At 42.1% G+C, this 10,007-nt stretch overlaps 2 protein-coding genes across 19 annotated transcripts in view; one reads left to right on the forward strand and one right to left on the reverse strand.

Moving 5' to 3' along the window:
* Positions 1-10,007, forward strand: part of LOC140193984 (protein GREB1-like) — a 458,873-nt gene that overhangs the window by 119,010 nt on the left and 329,856 nt on the right. The window lies entirely within an intron of this gene.
* Positions 1-10,007, reverse strand: part of LOC140193986 (uncharacterized) — a 62,612-nt gene that overhangs the window by 35,610 nt on the left and 16,995 nt on the right. Inside the window, exon 4 of one of the 5 annotated variants that reach the window (XR_011885013.1) lies at positions 8,599-9,856. The exons of the other annotated variants lie outside the window; for them this stretch is intronic. The gene's annotated coding sequence lies outside the window, so the exon portion shown is untranslated. Of the gene's footprint in view, positions 1-8,598; positions 9,857-10,007 lie in introns of those variants that run through there. 5 annotated transcript variants of the gene reach the window in all.

Genomic DNA, 10,007 nt, shown 5'->3' on the forward strand with positions numbered 1-10,007 from the left:
GCAGGTTGGAGGAACAACACCTTATATTCCGACTGGGTAGCCTCCAACCTGATGGCATGAACATTGACTTCTCTAACTTCCGCTAATGCCCCACCTCCCCCTCGTACCCCATCTGTTACTTATTTTTATACACACATTCTTTCTTTCACTCTCCTTTTTCTCCCTCTGTAGTTCTGAATATACCCCTTGCCCATCCTCTGGGTCTCCCCCCCTTGTCTTTCTTCCCGGACCTCCTGTCCCATGATCCTCTCGTACCCCTTTTGCCTATCAACTGTCCAGCTCTTGGCTCCATCCCTCCCCCTCCTGTCTTCTCCTATCATTTTGTATCTCCCCCTCCCCCTCCAACTTTCAAATTCCTTACTCACTCTTCCTTCAGTTAGTCCTGACGAAGGGTCTCGGCCTGAAACGTCGACTGCACCTCTTCCTACAGATGCTGCCTGACCTGCTGCGTTCACCAGCAACTTTTATGTGTGTTGCTTGAATTTCCAGCATCTGCAGAGTTCCTGTTGTTTGCGTACTGGAACAGTTAGGATTGTGGATCTTCGGTAGGAGGTAGAAGAGGGCAGTGTAGGTTACAGGAAATATGAAGTAGGTGGCAGTGGACGGGAGATCTCCAGAGTTGAAGTTGGTGATGGTGTGGAGGCAATGGCCTGATGCCCCTTAGTGGGGTCCTATTCAAGGGGTTAGTAGGAGGAGGTGTCATAGAATTGACACTATCCTCAGCAAGATTGAGATCAATCTGCCAGACTAGAAGACCGCTCATTGTCAGAAGGTTTGATGGTGAGGTTGTGATTAGTGTGGAGAGAGTGGAGCACATAAAAGTTCCAATGTTAATAGACCAGTTATTGATATGTTAAATTATATTATCCATCTGGTGGGAAGTTTCCTTGAACCAAGCAACTTAATGCAGTTTGTCGGTTTTCAAACAAGCCAAGTTAAATAACCCATTGTCTCTTGAACAGTAATAAACCAGGTGCAGCGAACTACATTTTACTTTCTACAGACTGAGCGTCTGCTATTTATTGAGCTTGTTTGCAAGGCTGTTCTATGACCATTTTTGTTTTAGCTTTCCATTTACATTTTGAGAACTGAAGACTAACTCCCATTTATGACCAGAAGCTAACAAACGATATAGTTGGAAGTTTATTTACATTTGTTTGATTGTACAAGTGATAGCTGCTGAGTTTAGAAAGCGAGCTTTGCAAAACATGAGACCCCTGGGCCAGGAAATGAATATCCATCACGCATGTAAGTAAAATAGGAATCAGCTGCATGAAATTTTTTTTATGTTTAAGTATATATAGACTACTTCTGCGTGACTTTCACTTTAATGGCAATCATAATGACTTAAACCTGCACTACTCAAGTTGTAGCAATATACTTCTCTGACATTTAAGCAGTGGTTGTCACCAATTTATTCACTTTATTTCAAGTAGCATTTATATTTCTGTAATGATGGACCGATAGCAATCACACAACTTTAAAATACTAACATTGTCTCTCCAATATTCTTGTTTCAGAGCATGGCAGAAATTTCTGGCATTAGTAAGCATATGGTTGTTCTGGTGAGGATGGGGGTGGAAGTCAGCTTTTCTAGGGCTTACAAGTTGAAATGGAGGTCTTAAGTTTAGTTCAAACTTGCTTGGCCGAACTTGCTAAGAGTATATAATTTGACTTGGTCACAGACCTTTGGAATGCATTTTAGAATTTCAGAAGTATCAGTACCCAACCTTTATTTTAACTGTTTGCAATGCAACTTTGAGCATGGGTTAGAGTGAACAAAGTAATTCTCTGCCAACCTAGATGCATTTAGTTTCAATTAGTATTCTGAAGCATCTTAATCAATATGTGAACTACGAATTAATTTTAAATGTTCTTTACTTCGTAGAAAATCTAATTTCATGATGCTGCTTTTTATTAGGAATTTCTAAGTCTTTTCCCAGCTGGAGTTTGATTGGAAATTTTTCAATTCAATTTTCTGAATAGGCAGAAGTTCTCATCAGGACAGAGTTGAATATTTTATCCTTTAAGAAGAATGCCTACCTCTGTTGGACTGGTGGTTTTAAATTACAGGAAGGAGTAAAGGAATACAGATATATCATTGGACCTGTGATGTATTAGATTGAATAATGGATTTCTAGCCAGGGTTGTGTTACTAAGTGCAGGAAGGATTCTGGCAGTGACACAACCTTGAATCCATGACAGGGCAAATTGAAAAGTTGTAATTAATAACCATAATAGTTAGGCTGCAGAGGTTATGTTTCAGTTTTACAATTCATTGGACAGGTCATGTTTAGAGAATGGTCTTGGATTGCAGCCAAAAGAAAAATCATAATTTGGAGAAGCTGGTGAGATGAGCAACAAATACAAAATAAGATCGATTAAAATGCAGTTCATGTTTATTCAGTTGACAAAACTCTTATTAATACACGTAAAATATGAAATATATATGATAAGTCAGTTAGAATATTCCTTCTGAGTAGGTGATCAAGACAGGACAATGAAGATTTAAAATTAACATTGGAATTACTACTTAAAACATGATTAACTATTTGGAGTAATCTGCCTTATTGCCTGTTGGTTAGAAAATGTAAAGGTGATACAACTTGAACATTAATAATTTGGATGAATTACAGTGGCACTGAATGCAGTGCTACATCCCACAACTGCAGTGTTCAGGGTTTGATCTTCACCTGACCTGCATTTTCATGTGGAATTTATCTGCTTTCCTTTAGACCATATACGAGGGGTGATTGATAAGTTTGTGGCCTAAGGTAGAAGGAGTAAATTTTAGAAAACCTAGCACATTTATTTTTCAATGTAGTCCCCTCCTACTTGTACACACTTAGTCCAGCGGTCGTGGAGCATACGGATCTTGGACCTCCAGGAAGTGTCCACAGCTGGGATGATTGATAGATTCGTGGCCAAAGGTAGAAGGAGATGAGTTATACGGCTTTCGTTACATGCACATGCAGTTCAACTCTTTGAGTGATTATGCAGAAAGTTTGAAGTTAATGACTCATCAGGGGGTGATTGATACTTTCGTGGCCTAAGGTAGAGGGAGATGAGTTATTAACTTCAAACTTTCTGCATAATCACTCAAAGCGTTGAACTGCATGTGCATATAGTGGGAGCTGTATAACTCATCTCCTTCTACCTTAGGCCACGAACTTATCAATCACCCTTGCTGTGGCACTTTCTGGAGGTCCAAGATCCGTATGCTCCACGACTGCTGGACTAAGTGTGTAAATATAGGAGGGGACTATGTTGAAAAATAAATGTGTTAGGTTTTCTAAAATTGACTCCTTCTGCCCTCGGCCACGAACTTACCAATCACCCTTTGTAGGTTTCCGCTGATTTTTACCACTGTCACCACAACTTAGATGCTAGTTGCTATTGTCCTTTGGAAAAATATATTGCATTATGTACTTGCCAGATATTCTTCGTATTATATGCTTCAAAAGTCAGGTCACGCCTTTTGGGTCGGGTTGGGTTAATTCCGAATTTGTGAACCAGACTGGTGTGCCGTACAAATGAAGTGGCAAAACTGGTGTACTGGTGGCTAGCTGAACTTCTGAAAATGTAATTTTTGAACAATTTCTGTTTCTGGACAGCTGGACTTTTCATTTGTAGTTTCTTTGTGACTTCATTTGGGGGAACATGACTGAGATGTGGAGATAAACTATGTTCTTTTACTGCCAACTGACACTAAATCCATTCAGAATTTGTCAGATTCCCTTCAGAGAAGCTGAACAATGAAGCTAATAAGCAACAGGTGAGACTTGCTTTCATTGTTTCCCTGAACCAGCTGATCAAGTGATGAGCCTATAATGAGACCACACAAAGAGCTGAGAGCGTAGGTAAGAATATGATCAAACAAAAGCATGCAACTTCTTAAAAGTTCAAAGTTAATTTATTATCAAATTATGTATACATTATACAACCTTGAAATTCATCTCCTAACCGGTAGCCACGAAACAAAGACACCCAAAAAAACTCATGTATAAAGAATGCAAACAACAGGAATTCTGCAGATGCTGGAATTTCAAGCAATACACATCAAAGTTGCTGGTGAACGCAGCAGGCCAGGCAGCATCTCTAGGAAGAGGTGCAGTCGACGTTTCAGGCCGAGACCCTTTGTCAGGACTAACTGAAGGAAGAGTGAGTAAGGGATTTGAAAGTGGGAGGGGGAGGGGGAGATCCAAAATGATAGGAGAAGACAGGAGGGGGAGGGATGGAGCCAAGAGCTGGACAGGTGATTGGCAAAGGGGATATGAGAGGATCATGGGACAGGAGGTCCGGGGAGAAAGACAAGGCAGGGGGAACCCAGAGGATGGGCAAGGGGTATAGTCAGAGGAACAGAGGGAGAAAAAGAAGAGTGAGAGAAAGAATGTGTGTATAAAAATAAATAACGGATGGGGTACGAGGGGGAGGTGAGGCATTAGCGGAAGTTAGAGAAGTCGATGTTCATGCCATCAGGTTGGAGGCTGCCCAGACGGAATATAAGGTGTTGTTCCTCCAACCTGAGTGTGGCTTCATCTTTACAGTAGAGAAGGCCGTGGATAGACATATCAGAATGGGAATGGGATGTGGAATCAAAATGTGTGGCCACTGGGAGATCCTGCTTTCTCGGGTGGACAGAGCGTAGGTGTTCAGCAAAGCGGTCTCCCAGTCTGCGTCGGGTCTCGCCAATATATAGAAGGCCACATCAGGTGCACTGGACGCAGTATATCACCCCAGCCGACTCACAGGTGAAGTGTTGCCTCACCTGGAAGGACTGTCTGGGGCTCTGAATGGTGGTAAGAGAGGAAGTGTAAGGGCACGTGTAGCACTTGTTCCGCTTACAAGGATAAGTGCCAGGAGGGAGATCAGTGGGGAAGGATGAGGGGGACGAATGGACAAGGGAGTCGCGTAGGGAGCGATCCCTGTGGAAAACAGAGAGAGGGTGGGAGGGAAAGATGTGCTTAGTGGTGGGATCCCGTTGGAGGTGGCGGAAGTTACGGAGAATAATATGTTGGACCCGGAGGCTGGTGGGGTGGTAGGTGAGGATCAGGGGGACCCTATTCGTAGTGGGGTGGTGGGAGGATGGAGTGAGAGCAGATGTACATGAAATGGGGGAGACGTGTTTGAGAGCAGAGTTGATAGCGTAGGAAGGGAAGCCCCTTTCTTTAAAAAAGGAGGACATCTCCCTCATCCTGGAATGAAAAGCCTCATCCTGAGAGCAGATGTGGCGGAGACGGAGGAATTGCGAGAAGGGGATGGCCTGGAATAAAAAGCCTCATCCTGAGAGCAGATGCGGCGGAGACGGAGGAATTGCGAGAAGGGGATGGCCTGGAATGAAACCTACTGACTCTCACAGCTATCTGGACTATTCATCTTCTCACCCTGTCTCTTGAAAAAATGCCATCCCCTTTATTTACAAAAATAAAAGAATAAAATAACCTATAATAAAAAGACCATCTAGCACCTAATGTGCAATGTAAAAAGCATCATGCAAACAGTAACTGCAAGCAAATAGTGCTTCTGAACTGAAGTCCGCAAGAGACCCCATTGTTCAGTGCTGAACAGAGTAAACACTGTGGAGAAGTGATCTGAACTGGGCCCCACCACACCTCAGGCTCCAACACATTGGCCTTTTCAATCTGGCTCAGTGTTTAACTCTCCGTCCGAACATTGCCTTCAGTACCATCAATATGCACTGGAGCTTGGACTCCCAAAGCTTCTACTCGGCCTCTGCCTAACCTTTCATGCTCTTCCACGCTCTTGTCAGTGGGCCCGTTGCCTCACTTTGCTTCGAGTTTGCCACAGTGAATTGCTTCTAAGCTCAAAGGGAACTTGCAGACTATTACTTGCGATGATCATTTACCAGGAAAAGTGTGGTTAACAAAGTACTTAGTTGTTATCCTTATTTTGTTAGCCACCAGCCAGTCGCTGAAGTTCACCAGCTTCATCTTAAACTGGAACCCATCTTGGTCAGTGCATCCTTCTGAATCTGCTTTGCTGCAAATCACCAACACTACCCTGACAGAGAAAAGCTTTTCCAATAGATAACATTTCAAGAATCTGTTCCTGAGCATTACAGGAGGCTAGGTCAACGGTAGGTTGCCTTGACATTAATTCCTCATTTAATTATTGTAAAGTGAATGATAAATTGTGACAACTAGAGTACATTCCATAATTTTTTTTAGCTTTCATGTACATGTCATAAAAATCTAGCTTGCTTTGTGGGAGAAATCTAATAAACAATCTCCTTCTATGGGCACCTCATTACTTGATTTCTAGCTTCTTAAATTGCTTTCAGTTTGATAGGCAAAGCAAGGTCTTAGATTTGAGCAAACAGTTAACAATACTTCAAGATATTTGTCCTCCAGTAAATGTGGTTATTGTGCTGTAGATTTTCTGTGCAATGTTACACATTTTTTACATTTTGGATTTCTTGGCGTGTTATCTGATTTTGTTTTTCCTGACTTAGTTTACCAGTGCAACTAACTGTTGTTTCGTTAGGGCAACATGACCCAGCAAATACTTTTTCTGTCACAAATGAAAGAATGACATTTACAGCCACTTTGTTCTCCTCTCTGGGTTGAATGGAAATGTAATTATGATAAACTAACACCAGTGATGTTGAATTCATCGCGTATTTGATCATGGGAGTTTAGATTGGTTCTGCGGCATTACGGTTGCATTTCAGAATCAGGTTTATTATCGCCGGCATGTGACATGAAATTTGCTAACTTAGCAGCAGCAGTTCAACGCAATACATAATCTAGCAGAGAGAGAAAAAACAAAATAAAAATAATAATAAATAAACAAGTAAATCAATTACAATATACGTATATTGAATAGATTTTTAAAAACGTACAAAAACAGAAATACTGTATATTAAAAAAAGTGAGGTAGTGTCCAAAGATTCAAGATCTATTTAAGAATCAGATGGCAGAGGGAAAGAAGCTGTTCTTGAATCGCTGAGTGTGTGCCTTCAGGCTTCTGGGTACTTTGTAGGCTAGTACTCAAGATGGAGCTGACTAGATTTACAACCTTCTGCAGCTTCTTTTGGTCCTGTGCAGTAGTCCCTCCATACCTGACAGTGATGCAGCCTGTCAGAATGTTCTCCACGGTATAGCTACAGAAGTTTTTGAGTGTATTTGTTGACGTGCCAAATCTCTTCAAACTTCTAATAAAGTATAGCCGCTGCCTTATCTTCTTTATAACTACATAGATATGTTCGGACCAGGTAAGATCCTCAGAGATCTTGACACCCCGGAACTTGAAACTGCTCACTCTCTCCACTTCTGATCCCTCTATGAGGATTGGTATACACTTGACTTCTACTCATTTTAATATTGTTGACTTCTGGAGTATGCTAAGAGGGAGATAATTTACTCTGATCAGCACTGAAGAGCAAACTAGTCTTCCAAATTTTTAGGATAAATTAGTAGAATGATAATGAGAAACTGTTTTGCATGCCATCCATACAGATAACTTCATTACAACAGAATCAGCATTGGATTTATTATCGCTGACATATAATGTGAAATTTGGTTGTTTTGTGACAGTAAAGGCCTAACAGTTACAGGTGTCCCCCGCTTTTCAGACGTTCGCTTTACGAAACCTCACTGTTACGAAAGACCTACATTAGTACCCTGTTTTCACTTTCAGAAGGTGTTTTCACTGTTACGAAAAAAAGCAGCGTGCGATAAAAAAATTCAGCGCGTGAAAAAAATCAGCGCGCGATAAAAGGCAGCGTGCTCCCCGAGCAGCCGCTCTCCCCAGATTCAGAACTGCATTCTCGCCGACATTGCTTTAACACGAGCCCGTGAGCAGCCGTTTGCAAGATGAGTTCTATGGTGTGGGAAAAGCCTAAAAGAGCTTGTAAGGGTGTTACACTTAGTGTAAAACTGGACATAATTAAGCGATCCAATCATGGTGAATGAAGTAAGGACGAAGTGAGTTTGGCTTGTGGAGGCTGACGAAGATGATGGTGAAGAGGTTTTGGCATCCCATGACCAAGAACTGATAGATGAAGAGCTGATGCAATTGGAAGAGGAAAGGATAACAATTGAAACCGAATGCAGTAGCGAAAGTGAAGCAACTACATGAGATTTTCGCTGCAATGATAAAGTACGACTTTAATTTTGAAAGGGTACGTCGGTTTAGGGGATATTTGCAGGATGGTTTGAGTCCTTACAAACAACTGTGTGATAGGAAAATGTGCAAGGCTCAGCAGTCAAGCAAGCCTTCCACATCAGCCACAGCAGATGATGAACCTCGACCTTCGACATCAAGGCAGGCAGTCATAGGAGAAGATGAGCTGCCTGCCCTGATCGACGATGAATTGACACCCCCGTGTCCCACCACCCCAACCCCCAGGCTGCGGACAGATACTGTACCGATTCGCGGAGAATGCAGCGGTAGCCGGGAGACACACAGCACATCTTTAAGAAAAAAGCCGAAATAAACATGCTAATTAATTAGGTGCCACCCCACACGTAAATGTCGGCCCAGATCAAAGGCGATGCAATTGGCAATCAGCGCTGATCTGGGCCGACAATTACGTGCCAGGCAGCACCTAATTAATTAGCTTGTTTATTTCGGCTTTTTTCCTAAAGATATGCTGGGTGCCTCCCGGCTGTCGACCCCTGCGTGCCTCGCGGCAATGTATTGCTCGGCGGCCTGGAGGGTGGGGGCTACTGCACCAGCCAACCTGCAATGACTCAGTCTAACACACCATCATCAGTGTGCTTGGCGCTGTCTTCCCAATTCCAGTAAGTGATACTACACTGTACGTACATTATTTCTACTTCATATCGGCTGTGTATTTTTATGTGTTATTTGGTATGATTTGGCAGTTTCATAGCTTAAAGGTTACTGGAGAGTGTTTGCGCCATGTTTTTGCCAATAGCGCTTGCGTGAAATTTCCTGCCGACGGCACTTGTGTGAGATTTTCGCTACGGAGAACAGTTCAATAATGATTGTGGAAAAATATTTCTACTTTATATAGGCTGTGTACTAATCATATCATTCCTGCTTTTACTATATGCTACTGTTATTTTAGGTTTTATGTGTTATTTGGCATGATTTGGTAGGTTATTTTTGGGTCTGCGAACGCTCACAAAATTTTCCCATATAAATAAATGGTAATTGCTTCTTCACTTTACGACGTTTTGGCTTACGAACCGTTTCATTGGAACGCTCTACCTTCGGATGGCGGGGGAAACCTGTACCATAAATTACAAAATAACTCATAAAAAGGAATATTAAGGTAGTGTTCATCGACTGTTGAGAAATTTTATGGTGAAGAGGAAGAAGCTGTTTGTAAATAATTGAATGTGGATCTTCAAGCCCTTGTACCTCATGACGATAATAATGAGCAGCAAACATGTCCCAGATGCAGAGGGTCCTTTTTGATGGATGCTTCCTTGCCGAGGTGGTTAGGAGATTTGTGCCCTTGTCTACAATACTTTGGAGCCTCTTGCAATCTAGTGTATTGGAGCCACCCTTCCAGGCTGTGATCTCACCAGTCAGAATGTTCTCCACCATACATCTAAAGAAATTTGTCACTTTGATGACATGCCAATCATTTTGAAACTCCTGATGAAGTAAAGCCGCTGACGTGCCTTCTTCATGATTACATCATTGTGTTGGACCCAGGATAGATTCTCTGAGATGCTGATGCTCACAAACTTGAAGCTGCTCACCATTTTCACCACTGATTTCCCCCCTCAGTAACGATTGGTGCATGTCCTCCCAACTTCCCCTTTCTGAAGATCGCAATTAATTCCTTAGTCCTGCTGACGCTGAATGTGACACCACTCAACTAGCCAATCCATCTCACTCCTGAAAGCATCATCAAACTCTGCTTGACAGAAAAACAGACCAAATAAGCCTCCTTCAGAAACAGAAATTTAAAGTGGACAAGGGATAAGTTTCTTGACTTTTGATCTGATGTTTTCCTTGAATAACAGGCCACAAGTGAAATAAAAATACATTTAAAATTGGTTTTAAGA

Source organism: Mobula birostris, chromosome 2, assembly GCF_030028105.1.
Source record: "Mobula birostris isolate sMobBir1 chromosome 2, sMobBir1.hap1, whole genome shotgun sequence".
Taxonomy (NCBI): Eukaryota; Metazoa; Chordata; class Chondrichthyes; order Myliobatiformes; family Myliobatidae; genus Mobula; species Mobula birostris.